The 14,224-nt window shown below is 37.9% G+C and overlaps 1 protein-coding gene across 1 annotated transcript in view; it reads right to left on the bottom strand.

Moving 5' to 3' along the window:
* LOC122809201 (beta-1,4-galactosyltransferase 3-like) overlaps positions 1–6,811 on the bottom strand; it is a 415,178-nt gene extending 408,367 nt beyond the window's left edge. The window contains exon 1 of the mRNA XM_044080511.1: positions 6,590–6,811. The gene's annotated coding sequence lies outside the window, so the exon portion shown is untranslated. The remainder of the gene's footprint in view (positions 1–6,589) is intronic.
* Between the last annotated feature and the right edge of the window lie 7,413 nt (positions 6,812–14,224).

The following is a 14,224-nucleotide window of genomic DNA, read 5'->3' as shown; positions in this document are numbered from 1 at the left end:
AGCTGCGTCACTAAACTCACATTCAAGTTCAAGTGCAAGCAGCTGATTGGATGGGTTTACAGCCATTCGAGTCCCTGGATACAAGTTGCTGGAATTTGAGCACCTGGGGCTTGAACAGCTGTAGAACACTGTGTGGACACTGTTCAGGAGTCACCAACCTGATTAGCACAATAAATAAATAAAGAAACAAATTATTTTGTTTTTCTAAGGTGGTTTACACCATCAGTAAATTGCTGCAACTTTGGCAAACATGCTTGCTTTCATACAACGTGGTCTTTACCCTTTTATAGTTTAGACATAGCCCACTGGACTTGAGCGATATCGCTGGTAAGCACACCATTCATCATAAAACTTATTTTATGTCATCTGATGATATGGCAAAGTACAGCATAACCAGGTTATTTACACAGTGACTGAGAACTGTTTTAACAATGGGCATAATTTGCCACTTATTCATATTCCTGTGACAAAGGTAAAATGTATATTCACATATTTAAAAAAGCATACTGTTTTCAACTTACATAATTGGATATAATTATCTAATGACTGCAGGCAGAAAAAATGCCAAAAGTCAATTTCTTAAGAGAAACTCTGTATAGAAAACAACTTGTCTAAAGTAACTTCATAAGCACTGCTATGAAAAATAGGCAGACAGAAATCCAATTATTTAAATAATCAGTCTTTTGTGAACTAGACTGAAATTTCAGCATTAACAGTGAAAATCTCTCATAATGTTATCTTTTATTTCCTTTTGCAAGAAGTGGTCACTAAAGCACACGGGCATTAGCAATAAACAAGTGACTAATGAATCCTGCAGAAGCAACCAGTCACTTAATAGACATAATTTTAATAAAAAACAAGCATTCTTCCCATCTAACTAGTGCTGATTCCTTATTATACTCTATTGACATGGCTTCAGACTGTAAGAATCAAACTGTTAGAGTGACAAGTAATTCACAAAATACTGATTCATGCCCTTACGACATGCCATAATAAAGTTTAAAAGTAAACAATGTTGAACAATCAGGTACGCGTGTTCTACAGACCAGCTAAAAATAGCTCAAGGCTTGGCTTCAAAACTATTATTTGGTGCAAACAGAAACTTGTTCTATAGCTTCACATAGTAAGAATCAATCAGCAATGGAATGTGTTATAGAGTGTGATAGAGGCTGTCTATCTCATAGCCTGTTACAGTGGTCTTTTTACATTGTTCATCTGATATTTATGATTTCAAATCCAAACACCTTACCTGAAAACCTCTTGAAAATAAAAATACTGAAAAGTCAAATTATATGCAATTCCTCCCTAAAAGATTACTCCGCCAAGCTTTTGATATAAAATTTTGTGTGAGTTTTTTTCACAGTACAGTTTTCTTAAAGATGAACCACAGCATTAAAAAGAAGAAAGTGTAGACAGCTTACCTACACATTATGTGCTCACCATCATACAACAGCTGCTATTACACAATGCACACATGCTAGAGTAACATCTGTGACAGAGAATGTTATCAGAGTCCATTTCTTAATTTCTCCATCAGGAAATGTAAATTGGCTCACATTCCACAGTTTCTGCTACAAGTGCAGATGTAAGCAGGATTGACTCTCTGTGTTGTCACCAGCATCCTTATTTCTACTTCTGACTTAACTTTCACATGTTGCAATATAGCCTACATAACAAGTTATTTGCGATGCAGTTCCTAACATATATATGTATTAATCAGAGTCCTCCACCTCAAAGAGGAATTTATAAAAAAGAAAATGCCTGAGCCCTAGGTAAAATAGCAGTCAAAAACTTTATAGAATCCTGCCAGCCTATTTTATATTCTTTGGGGACCAGCAAAAGTCAGGAGATTGCCTCTGGTACGGATTCGTTTATAAGGCAGCATAGCATTTTATGTGTTAATTATGTAATTTTTAATGGAGTTAACTGCAGGTTTATGCTAGGACTATGATCTGTTATATTTGATGATTTCAAAAATCTGGAGATAAAAATGCAGTGCTGGAGCAGGAATGGAACTGATTTGTAAAAAAAGGGGAGATAGTCACACATTGAAACATCTGTCAATCCCCCAAGTGGAACCAGTTATAAAATAATGAACAACCCCATATTAATCAGCTGAAATGATGTTACAGACAACATTACCAACCACAAGCCATAACATGTTAAGGAATATGTCATAATCTTTCTTGACTATTATAAAAACCTACGACCTTGTGTACCCTGAGGTACTTTTTTTTGAGTGGAAGCAAGTTTGACATTTCCTACAGTTAATTTTATCTGATTACTACATTTGCCACAGACAAGTTTGTCTGACAATAAATGGGAGCAATACTTGGTCTCAAAAAGGAAAAACAATTATATGTTTTTAGGAAAATTCACACAACAAAATATGATAAATAATAACTATAATGCCTTGTGAGCAAGCTGATATCTTCAAAATCTGGTAATACAAGACTTGTTATATACATTATCTTTTATTTATTTTTATATTTGATGTTGAGTACATTGTCAGAGAATTATATTCCAAGCAAGCTTTATTTATGACTAGCATCTGAGAAAAGTAACTACCAGAGGTCAGGTTACAAATGCATTTTTAAGCTTAGGTGCAGTTCCCTGAAAGGCACTTGCAATGAGTTAACTTCTTCCTCATATGAAGGCCAAATGCATCTGTCCTTTGAACTGTCAGCTTCTGCAGTGTTGCAAAAGGTACTTGTTCTTCTTCTTTTGGCTTTTCCCGGTTAGGGGTCGCCACAGCGGAACTTCATTACGTTAATGATTGGCAGTAGATTTTTTACGGTGCCAAGGTGCCAGCTCAACACCCAACCTTCAACGAAGGCATGCCCATTCATGCATGTCTTTTGAGCGCCACTCAACCGTGGGGAGTACATGCAGACTCCACACAGAAGGTGCTCCAGCCAAGAATCGAATGGGAGAACCTCTTGCTGTGAGACAACAATGCTTCTTTATCTTTATGCAGCCATTTTATTGAGTACTCTTACAATGTATAAAATGTGCTGGAAATATCATATATGGGAGTCCAAAGGGTTTCAGATTTAAGAATTTTGAGTATCCACAAAACACTATAAAACTAAATCAGCAGAGTCAGTTGTCATGCTTTGGCTAAGACATGAGGTATATCCTCCTTTGTCTTTAGCAGTTAAGTGAAGCAAAACACTACCTGAGATTATTTCAATCATGATGCAGTGGATAGGGTTGTCACCTCACAGCAAGAGGATCCCTGGCTTGATTCTCAGCTGGGGTGCCTTCTGTGTGGAGTTTGTATGTCCTCCCTGTGTTTATTTGGGTTTCCTCTGGGTGCTCGGGCTTCCTCCCATATTCCCAGGACATGCAGTACATAGATTGGACATTCTAAATTGGCCATAGGTGTGATTGTGCATGTGAGAGTGTGTGTGGTATAGAAGAACAGCCATGGCAGAGCTAGCAACCCAGTGGTGTAAACCTTGACTCTAGATGATTGTCACTGTTAAAGTGATAACCCTAACCCCATGAGCAAAAAAAATGGAAAAAAGGAGTTATGGACAGATGGATGGATGGATGGATGGATGGATGGACGGATGGATGGATGAATGGATGGATGGATGGATGGACAGACGGATGGACGGATGGATGGATGGATGGATGGATGGATGGATGGATGGATGGATGGATGGACGGAAGGACGGACGGACGGACGGACGGACGGACGGACGGACGGACGGATGGATGGATGGATGGATGGATGGATGGATGGACGGACGGACGGATGGATGGATGGACGGACGGACGGACGGACGGATGGATGGATGGATGGATGGATGGATGGATGGATGGATGGACGGACGGATGGACGGATGGACGGATGGATGGATGGATGGATGGATGGATGGATGGATGGATGGATGGATGGATGAGTGAATGGATACTCAATTGTTTCATAGGTTTATGTTAGAGAGTAGCATCTGAGGCAACACTTTGAATTGTACCCCTAGGGTCATATTTGATGACTATGCTATAGCAGGACCATCCAGAAGTACCTAGGACCCCACAATAGGAAGTTACCCCCTCTCCCAATTACATTAGCTCTTATGAGTAAACATAATTCCATAATTCTAAAACACCTTCACTTCACTTAGCAGTGAGCTTTTTCATTTTAAACCAAAAACAAAAATATAAACCTCATATATGTGTGTTTGTGTCATCGCACCTGCTAGATATATGTGTGTTTGTGTCATCGCACCTGCTAGATATATGTGTGTTTGTGTCATTGCACCTGCTAGATATATGTGTGTTTGTGTCATCGCACCTGCTAGATATATGTGTGTTTGTGTCATCGCACCTGCTAGATATATGTGTGTTTGTGTCATTGCACCTGCTAGATATATGTGTGTTTGTGTCATCGCACCTGCTAGATATATGTGTGTTTGTGTCATCGCACCTGCTAGATATATGTGTGTTTGTGTCATCGCACCTGCTAGATATATGTGTGTTTGTGTCATCGCACCTGCTAGACATTTGTCTTGCTGGACTCAGTTCAAACATGGTAAGACATTTCATGACATTCTTGTGCTGTCACATTAGAAAGAACAGTCTCATATTCTACTGTCATTTCAAAAGAATAAAAACATAAGCTCTAGCAGTGGTATGGCATAGTCTATTGAGCATTGCGCCATCACCATTGTTTGCTGGCATCCACAGAAGCTACTTCAAATCAACATAAAACTTAACACTATGCAAATAAAAGAACTTAGGTAACTTAAAACACTTCTTTTAAAACTAGCTAAAATAATGTAACTAAACACTGTAAATGATAGCTATGCACTGTACCTGTTAGTATCTTTATTGTGTGATATATTGTTCTTCTTTTATATTCAAAGTCTTTTTTGCCTTTCCCTTAGGGCATATTCAAAAATAAGCTGGTGTGAAATGTGGTGTTTATTCAATGGTGAAACTTTAGAAAATAAATATACACAAACTGTTCAATAGCTCACATGATGTATGGAAGTGCCTGTGTTTCCCAATATCGGGGGGGATAGCTACAGAATGAACAAAGAAACTTCATTATATAATGTTAATCACATCAGATTAGAGCCAGTCACTTCTGATCAATTAACATTAGAGTAATGTACAAGCAAAGCACCCAGGAATGCCTGCAGAGTACATCAAAGTATGCAGCAGGGAACTCCTAAAAGTTTCATGAATGTGTGAACAGACAATGCAGGGCTGTACCTCAGGTATCATAAAATGCTGTTAAGTATGTAAAACAGAAAAAAATATTAACAGTAGAACCTAAGAATGTAAGTCTGGGTAAGAGAAGGACAGCCTGGGTGATCCCCAAGTTCTCCCTGTAGAACAGGGGTGTAGCTAGCAAATTCCATTTTATACTGACAAGTTCTTAGTGCTAACCCCCACACCTATCACTTAAAAACAGACACATCTCTCAAAATGCTGCCCCAAGCACTTAATAAAATTTAAATAACATTTTCAGCTGTTCCCCTTTAAACTATTAAGTATATTGTTTTTACATTAGTAATACTGCATCTTTTGCTAAAGGCATTCATTTAGATATTTGTAGACATAATATGACCTGAAAAACATTCATGTCAATACGATGTTCAGAATAAAATGTACTCAATAGGTACAAAGAGTATGCCTGGTTACACTCATAGTGTAGATGAGGCGAAAGAGTCATGATTTGTAAGCTAAACTCTGCACTACTGCCTGTGTGGTGTAAAACTATGAGTGACTAGTGTTCACATTTTATGTATAGCTATTTAATAGCTATTATTTGCACCATGTGTTGCTGTTTGCATCACATTTGTCACTGTCTTTTGTGAGCAACTTAACTTTTCATTTTATCAGTGAAACCAGGAGATGCTGTATTGTTTAGAGAATGGTAATGCTTGAATGTCAGGGTATGTAAATTGGCAAATGTGGTCAGTTTCAATGGATAACTGTGGAAGGGTCCAAAGAGGTAAACAAGTAATGCCTTAACACAAGATCTTCCATGTAAACAAGCAATTTATATACCAAACACCATGCCTTAGCACCAGTTCTGCATTTCTAAGGATATAAAACATATTCATGCGCAAGCCTATAAGGAGCATAGTGCAAAGTGTTTAACATTAGGTAGGAATAAAAACAAGTGAATTTAAATAGAACAAAAATGCTGCTGAAAAACTCCTCATAGAATGTGGTGAAAAACTGAAAATAAAGGGAAGTGTATAGTGGGAGATGATGAGGTGGCACTACATTTATTTTTCTTCAAGAGATGTTAGATTTAACTCAAGGGTTGTTACACCCACATCACAGACATATTGTATCCATGATATGGCTGCATTAGCAGCTTTAAAAATATACTGTTATTTGTATTATTTTGAAGCATGGAGCTTCCATAAGTGCAGTAAACTTCTTGCCCTTTAACTCTTGGGAAAAATAATTACATTTAAGCAACAAAAATTAAAAAAAATGCATTTTTCACGTACAGCAAAATATTTCTAAAGTGACTTAGAAATCTTGTACCATGGACCAGTTTCTAGCAAAGATTATTACTACCACAATCAATAGTGAAATGTTAATGAGGAACTCTTACTTGCTTCATTCCAGTGACTGTTCACTTCAAACACCTTGGAACATTTCAGGAAAAAGAGAATCATAACTTCCAAAGTTCATAAATTCGTAAGCATTTCTGTTTGCCTGGGATTCTCAGATGCTGTCAGACTTCTTTGCTGACAGTGACAAACCCGCAGTGTGAATGAGAATGGAGACCAAAAAAAACGAGGCAGAGAAAATATGTTAACAAGAGAAGAGGTGGGTGTGCTGGACAGAGAGAGCGAGAGACAGGAAATGTTTTGTACCTGTGGTGCTTTTAGCCAGGAGGAGCTTAAAATAGGTAAACAACTAAGCAGAAATGAGGGAAAAGCTAACAGTGCCACTTACACATTCGTAATTAAAAGCCAGCTAAGAGCTAAACTTGAACCAAAAAAAAGTCTGACAAGAAATGAACAATTTCATAATATATATGTAACAACTTTTATTCATTATTGTATACCACAGGATGCTAAAGCATATGAACTACAGTTGTGATCTATAATACCTAGTCATGCAACAGTGTATTAAATTAAACTATTGCTTCTCGTGCTTTTCCAAAAAAGGTTACACAACAGATACAATTAGTTTTGCAATATATGTTAAATACACTGCAGTCCTACAGCATAATAAGGAAACTAAAATGCTGTTTTCTTTTAAAATTAAAAGCTTTTCCTACACATAGGGTACATATTAGACAAAGTCATTTATTTCCTATGTTTTAATTCACTTTTCATTTCTTTTGTTAATTGATTATGGATAGCGAACCCAAATGGAACCTTTCAGACTCAACTTATACAAGAAAATAGAATGAATAAACAACACATAATTATATCTGGGTCTCCAATCATTATTTAACTAATATATATTCAACAAGTGGATATTGAGAAATCCTCCTGAGAGAGCAGAATAAAACAAAACTGAAGAGGTATTTTTGACATCCCTGTTGAGAACATATAGCAACTGAATTATTATTGCAGAGACCTGATAATAATTATTTGTAGTAAATGGAGCTTTAGCTGCAGTGATGTACCACTAGTTACAGAAAAAGTGCAGGAGAATGAAGTGTGTTACATTTTTGAAAGCACTGCCATACAAACAACAGCCAAAAGTTAAATGTCAGTGGCTTTAAAAGTTGTTAGACACTTCACTCTATCACACTTTCTGTTTTGTGTATGTGCAACACTGTTAGGTGGACAGTAGCTTTTAAGGCTATTTTAACTTCCCACTGCTGTTCTCTGGTGGCTGGCACTGGTCTCTGTTATACTGTAGCATGACACTAGAGCTTAACAGTGCAGAGCGGTACTTAAAAAACATGTCAGTAAGTTGCTTAACAAAGGTGTCTGCTTCTACAACATAGTTATCATAAAGTAAGGTATTAAAATTGCTATTAGATACTCAAGACTTGGTATGTAGAATATCACCATTACCAAATTTCCAAACTTGCTTTCCTTCACAGCCTATGTTAGTGCTTGACCCTGAGTCCAGAGACATAGGGAGTTTCAATGTACAGTTTTGTGTCTGCCAGTATATGATATTCTGACATTCAAAACAGAGTTTTGGTTATTTCTTGACTCTGCATTCCTGGTCTCAAGCATCTAATAGTATACCATTAAAATTAAATAGGTGACAGAAGAACACAGACATGAGGAGACAGAATTCTTGGATGTTCTGAATAGAAACAATAAATAAACTGAAAAACTAAATACTAAGACATTAGAATAAAGGAATCAAGTTCACTTGTAAGATTGTCTGCCCAAATGAGGTGCATTTGGTATATTGAAATTTGTTTCTGACATTGTAATCCATAACTAAAACAGGCGCTGTAACTTTCCATAAGAATGCAGCATGTAAGAAGGTTAAGAAAAGAAATAGGGAGTTGTTCACTGTAGCATGTTACATGTCGAGTACTTTGGAAGAGCATCAGTGTTCTCCAGCTAAAGTAAACATAAACAAATTTTAATACTGGAAATCTAATAGGCTGACAACTAACCACACATTTAGACTCTCCTGATTTTAGACTGTGTAGGAGTTTGCCTTCAGTCTCATGATTTTTTTACTATTTTTGATAAGAAGTGAATAGGTACACATGAGGCCCAGGCAGCTGTTGTTTATTTTTAATAACAGACCTTTCATTAATAGTTGGTGCTCCAGGTGAACACGCGATTTTCATTGCATTAAAAGACAGCATCATCTCGTGTGGCTTCATAAGTACTTTCTAGGCTATTGATCTATGAGGATCTTAAGAAGCCAAGCCTTACATTAACATGCTAACTTTTAGCCCTTAATATTTTGCATACAAATAACCCACAGATGGGCCAAATAAGGATATGTTGGGACATTTACATGTTTCCACTATCCATGAGGGACAGAGATGCTAAACTAGTGTATGAATTTACAGTTACCAATCCATTCATACAAATCACATTTGAATAAAGTTAGAGATGTACTTTGCCTTATGTGGCGATAGAAGGCAGTTCCATAGAAGCAGTATTCTCTGTGATACAAACCTATCCCTCCAACATGTTGTATTTATTTTACAGAAGAGATTGAGATCCCTTAAGCAGTTTTTATGATACTATTGGACTTGCAAATTTGTAATAAATCTGACAAAAAGCTCTATATGCAAGGCAGAGGACACCTGCAGCCTGTATGATACTGAGATGAGGGGCAAGGCTTTGATATGGTCTGCATAAGTTTTATGATTTAGACCTTTGTTTTTGTTTTTTTTGTTTTTTTTTTTTTGTTTTTTTTTTTTTAGTGAAAAAGTATTGAGGTCATTCCATTTGTGATAAACATCTGGACAGATTTTATGAAGAACTTCTTTGCTTGTAAATGAAGCTGTATATGACCATACACAGACTAAGGAAAATATAATTTTGATGGATGAAGGCACACATTGGTACTAGCCTCATAGAAGGCAAGAAGGCAAAAGGTGAAGGAGATACCAGAGATGAATAATGTCTGGGCAAGCTGTCTTTCTCTGTTTTATTTTGTACCTCATCATCTTTTCAAGTAAAGTTCAGTGGTTAAACTCCCATCCATTTTGTAAAACTGCTTGTCCTAGTGAGGGTCATAGTGGCAGCAGCTGGGGGAAAGTAAACCAGACTCTAGCATCAGTCTCTGGATTTCCCTTTGGGATTCACAGGGATATGCTGATAGGGTAAGAGGTATAATCACTCCAATATATCCACAGTCTGCTCTACAGCTTCTTCCCTGTTGACCTTACCTGCACATCTTCCATGAGAGGTTTCCAGGTGGCATCCTCTCGTGGTGCCCAAACTACATTTCTCTCATAAAATCTCATCATATCAATCCTCTCCCAAAGCTCATGCCCATATGTTAGGATGAGGACACAGTCTGACCAGTAAACTGAGAATATTGTATTTTTACTCCATTGTCACTTGAGCAGCACGGTCTGGTTCAATGCCTGCAGTTCTGTCACAGCTGTACTCATCTGCCAGTCAATCTTCCAGTCCTCTCTACTGTCACTTCTGAACATGACACTAAGATATACTTAAACTCATCCATTCAAAGTAGCTTCTCTGCACAATTCATTTTATTAAAGTGAAAAAAAAACTGACCACTGATTTGGAAATACTGAGTTTTATCTCTTGTACTTCACATACACAGTAGCAAATAATTTCAGTGCAAGATGAACTTCACAGTCATTCAAGATTAAGATAGCAGCATTATGTACAAACAAAAAAGATGTATTCCTGCATGCTGAAAATTGGAGTCACTCAAGACAAGAGACTAAAATTACCTGAAAACTATAAAGATGCAATCCTTGATTCTACAGACTGGATAATAGTAAAGCTGTAGTTGCTCCATGATGTCTTGTCTATTGGAATCACAAACAGAAGGAAAATAAGACACACTATTGATGGAGTCCTACTCGTATCTGTAATATATTTGATGTACCTTTCAAAATGTGAACATAACTCTCACCCTTCATATAAAATGGTTGAACAACACGCATCAGTGGCCATAGAATCGTGCTCACCTGTATGCATTTAATTATTTATCGTCTGTTAACTGGTCTGGTCCTTGAAACCTTTTCAGCTACAGCTCAGGTCAATCAGCAAGGACATAAAATATTCAGTTGTAAAGGCTCAACTGAATATAAACATGCAAATGATAAAATGCAAGAATAAGATGTGAAAGGTAAAAATGAAAATAAAGCAGCAAACAAAAGAAACAATGTAGTTTACACTATATAATATATACAAATAAGCAAAAACTGAAGAAGAAGCAAGAAAATTTGTGAAGTAAATACAAGGAAATTAAAATGAAATACATATTACACAGAGTGCAACCTACCCATGTGTAGTGCATATATATGAGAAATGAGTGTAGATGAACAAGCATGTTTATTGAAGTAGTGTTATCTGAAGAACCAATATTTTGCGTTTATACATTGTCACAAGAGCTAAACATTGGGTGACTGTTGTATGCAAATATAGTCCCTTGCCCAATGGAATTTGTTAGAGGCAGGTGTGATATAGAGCAAATGCCTTCAGGAGCTGTGAAGAATAATTGTGCAGTAATTTAGAGCAAGTATCTTCTGGAATTTTGCCTGTATCTCCTATGTAGTTGCATTTATGTTCTTTTTTTAAGATATTATAGAAGCTTTTCCTGGAAGAAATGGGGTTTATTTTTTGATATTCCTTGTGGCAAGTTTCAAAAACATACAGGAGCAATATTCAGGGAGATCTTTTTTTTTTTTGCAGGAAGTATTATGCCCTTCATAGGAAGATGCCATAATGGCTCTGTGATGCCCGTGCACTCGCCCAGTAATCAAGGAGCCTGAATCCTCACCACTATCACCAGTGAGGGGCATCCACATTGGGATGAGAACAAGTAGACACACAGTAAATTAAATTTCCCTTAAAAGCACACAGAGATCACAGTCAGTCTGTGTCTGGTTTCTCCCTTTTTTCTCCAGATCCTCAATAAGACTCCCCACTGGCACAGCTATAGGGTTCAGATCTCAGCTGAGTGGTCAAGCCAAAACCTCCAACACCCTCTCTGTCTAACCAGTGCTTCATGTCCCTGCTCAAGTAGCTGACACACACACACTTTGAGATTTGATTTATATACAAACACACAGACACTCCTAGGGAAGGCTGGCACAAGTTCTCCAGCTATGCCCCCATCTGCCCAGACTATATTCTACTACCACCTGCTACCAACCACCCTTATCAGCTACTATAAAGGCCCTTACCAAAGGGCATTCAATTCTACTGTGCAATGTTACTATTATCCATATAGTAAGTGTGACGAACAGCGAGGCTATTGGAGTGGCTTGTACAATATCGCCAAATACATGCAAGTACCCTAAGAGCTTAAATATCTATACACAAAACAGCCACAGTTAAAAGGTTTAAAGATATTTAATAATAAATAATAAAAATACAAGACAATACTTATTAACTCAACAAACACGGTGACAATAGAGAGTTCGGAAATCACAGGAAATACTTTAAAACAACATTGTAGGGCAGTCTGACATAAATATAGAAAACAACTAGACTAATCTTGATATTTCTATCTATCTCTAAGAGAAATACTAAGATCTAAATCCTACTTACAGAGCAAGCAAGTGCTGGTGAGTTGTTAACAGGTCTGAAGATAAATACAAAGTGCAATCTCTTTCTCTTGAGATAATTCTTAAATTGATAATACACATTACTGCTGAGTCATTTCAGATTACATCATTCTTTTCACTTCTGCTTAAGTTTCACAGGTTCACAGAACTTAAAATTTAACATTTCTTTGTGATCTGCAACTGCCAGGAAGTCACAGCAATAGAAGACACTTTACATGTGAAACCTAGTAATTAACTCTGTCTTAAGACAATAGAAAGAAGCTCCTAGCCCAGACATCCTGTCTCTTAACTTAAGATAACACAGTCATAAAATATATTTTTTATCAGCTTATTTTCTTAGAGTTTGCAATTTAACTCTGTATGTCCCAGTTTTCTACCATGAAAACATACATTGCACAGGAATAGAGTTTATACACATTTCTGATTTCTTCCAGCAGGGTGCACTGTGGTTACATTTTTGAAGCTCATCACATAACAGTTTTCTTACATTCGTAAAACAAGTTTGTGGATGATATTAATATTTACAATTACCTAGAATTATTTACAAGATTCTATCTGTCTAGGCTAGCAGCCTTCACATTTTATCACATCCCCCCACTGAGAACTCAAGCTAGTTTTTCAAGTGTCCCTTGAGAAATGTTGGTTGAGAGGGTTGAGTCTATCTGAGTATACCATACCCCATTCCCTGTCTTGAGAGCCCATCTGTGTTGACACTGCGAATCCCACTGTGGTGCTGCACTGACATATATGCTTGCAACCCTAGAATCCACCTTAGTAACTTGGCATTTTTCTGGCTGGCATGATATAACCATGTTAGGGGATTGTGATCTGTAACTACAGTGAATTTCCTTACTTACAGATAAGGCTGAAGTTTGTGTATTGCCCACACTATGGCTACACATTCCTTTTCTACAGCTGCATAACATTCCTCCTTGGGTTGGAGGCTATGACTGAGATAAACCACTGGGTTCTCTTCACCCTCTGATGAAATCTGGATAACAAAATGCAGCCCCCACCCCATGGTTCGAAGCATCCACCTGCACAACAAATTATTTGCTGTAATCTGGACTGGCTAACAAAGGGGGTCCTCCCAAAGCCTCTTTAAGCTTCTGGAATACCTGCTCACATGCTGTCGTCCACACTGCCTTATCTGGCCTGTTTTTCCTTGTCAGGTCTGTGAGATGAGCAGTTATGGTACTATAACTGAGGATGAACTTTCTGTAGTACCCTGCTGCCCTAAGAATGCCCTCACCTGTTTTTTTGGTAACAGGTGCAGGCGATGCCTGAATGGCTTCCACTTTGGTAGGTTCTGGCCTGATCTTACCAATCCCCACTCTATGTCCCAGGTAGGAAAACTCTGCCATACCCACCTGATATTTGTTGGGTGTAATGGTCAACTCTGCCCTCTGTAGTCTGCCTAGCACCTCCCTACTAACATGCTGAAAGTGCTCTTGCCAGGAATGGCTGTAGATGTCAATATCATCTAGGCAAGGGCAAAATCTCCTGCTCCTGCTACCATATGATCTACCAGTCTCTGGAAAGTTGCTGGGGCATTTTTCATCCCAAAGTGCTTCTTTGTGAAGTCATACAAGCCAAAAGGAGTCACAAAGGCTGACCTTTCTCTAGCACTGGGAGTCAAAGGCACCTGCCAGTAATCCTTGGTAAGATCAATGATGGTAAGATACTTATCCCCACCCAGCTGCTTTAGGGCTTCATCTGTCCTAGGAATGGGCTAGGCATCTGACTGTGTGTGACTATTTAATTTCCTGTAGTCCACACAGAACCTGGTGCTGCCATCTTTCATTTGAACCAGCACCACTGGGGAGGCCCAGGGACCATTAGACTCCTAAATTACCCATAGTGCCTACATGTCCTGTATCTCCTCCATCAGAGTCTGTTTGACTCTCTCAGACATCTTATAAGGGGCCTGCCTAGTAGGCCTTGGGATTTCTGTCACCTGGTGCTGCACCAGGTGGGTCACCTTGGTTTCCCAGTGAACATGTCCCCAAACTCTTGTAACATTGCTCA

This window comes from Protopterus annectens, chromosome 8.part0 (assembly GCF_019279795.1).
Source record: "Protopterus annectens isolate FY-2018-M chromosome 8.part0, PAN1.0, whole genome shotgun sequence".
In the NCBI taxonomy this organism is placed as follows: Eukaryota; Metazoa; Chordata; order Ceratodontiformes; family Protopteridae; genus Protopterus; species Protopterus annectens.
The sequence above is the reverse complement of the archived record's forward strand: the minus strand, read 5'-3'. Positions and strand labels throughout refer to the sequence as shown.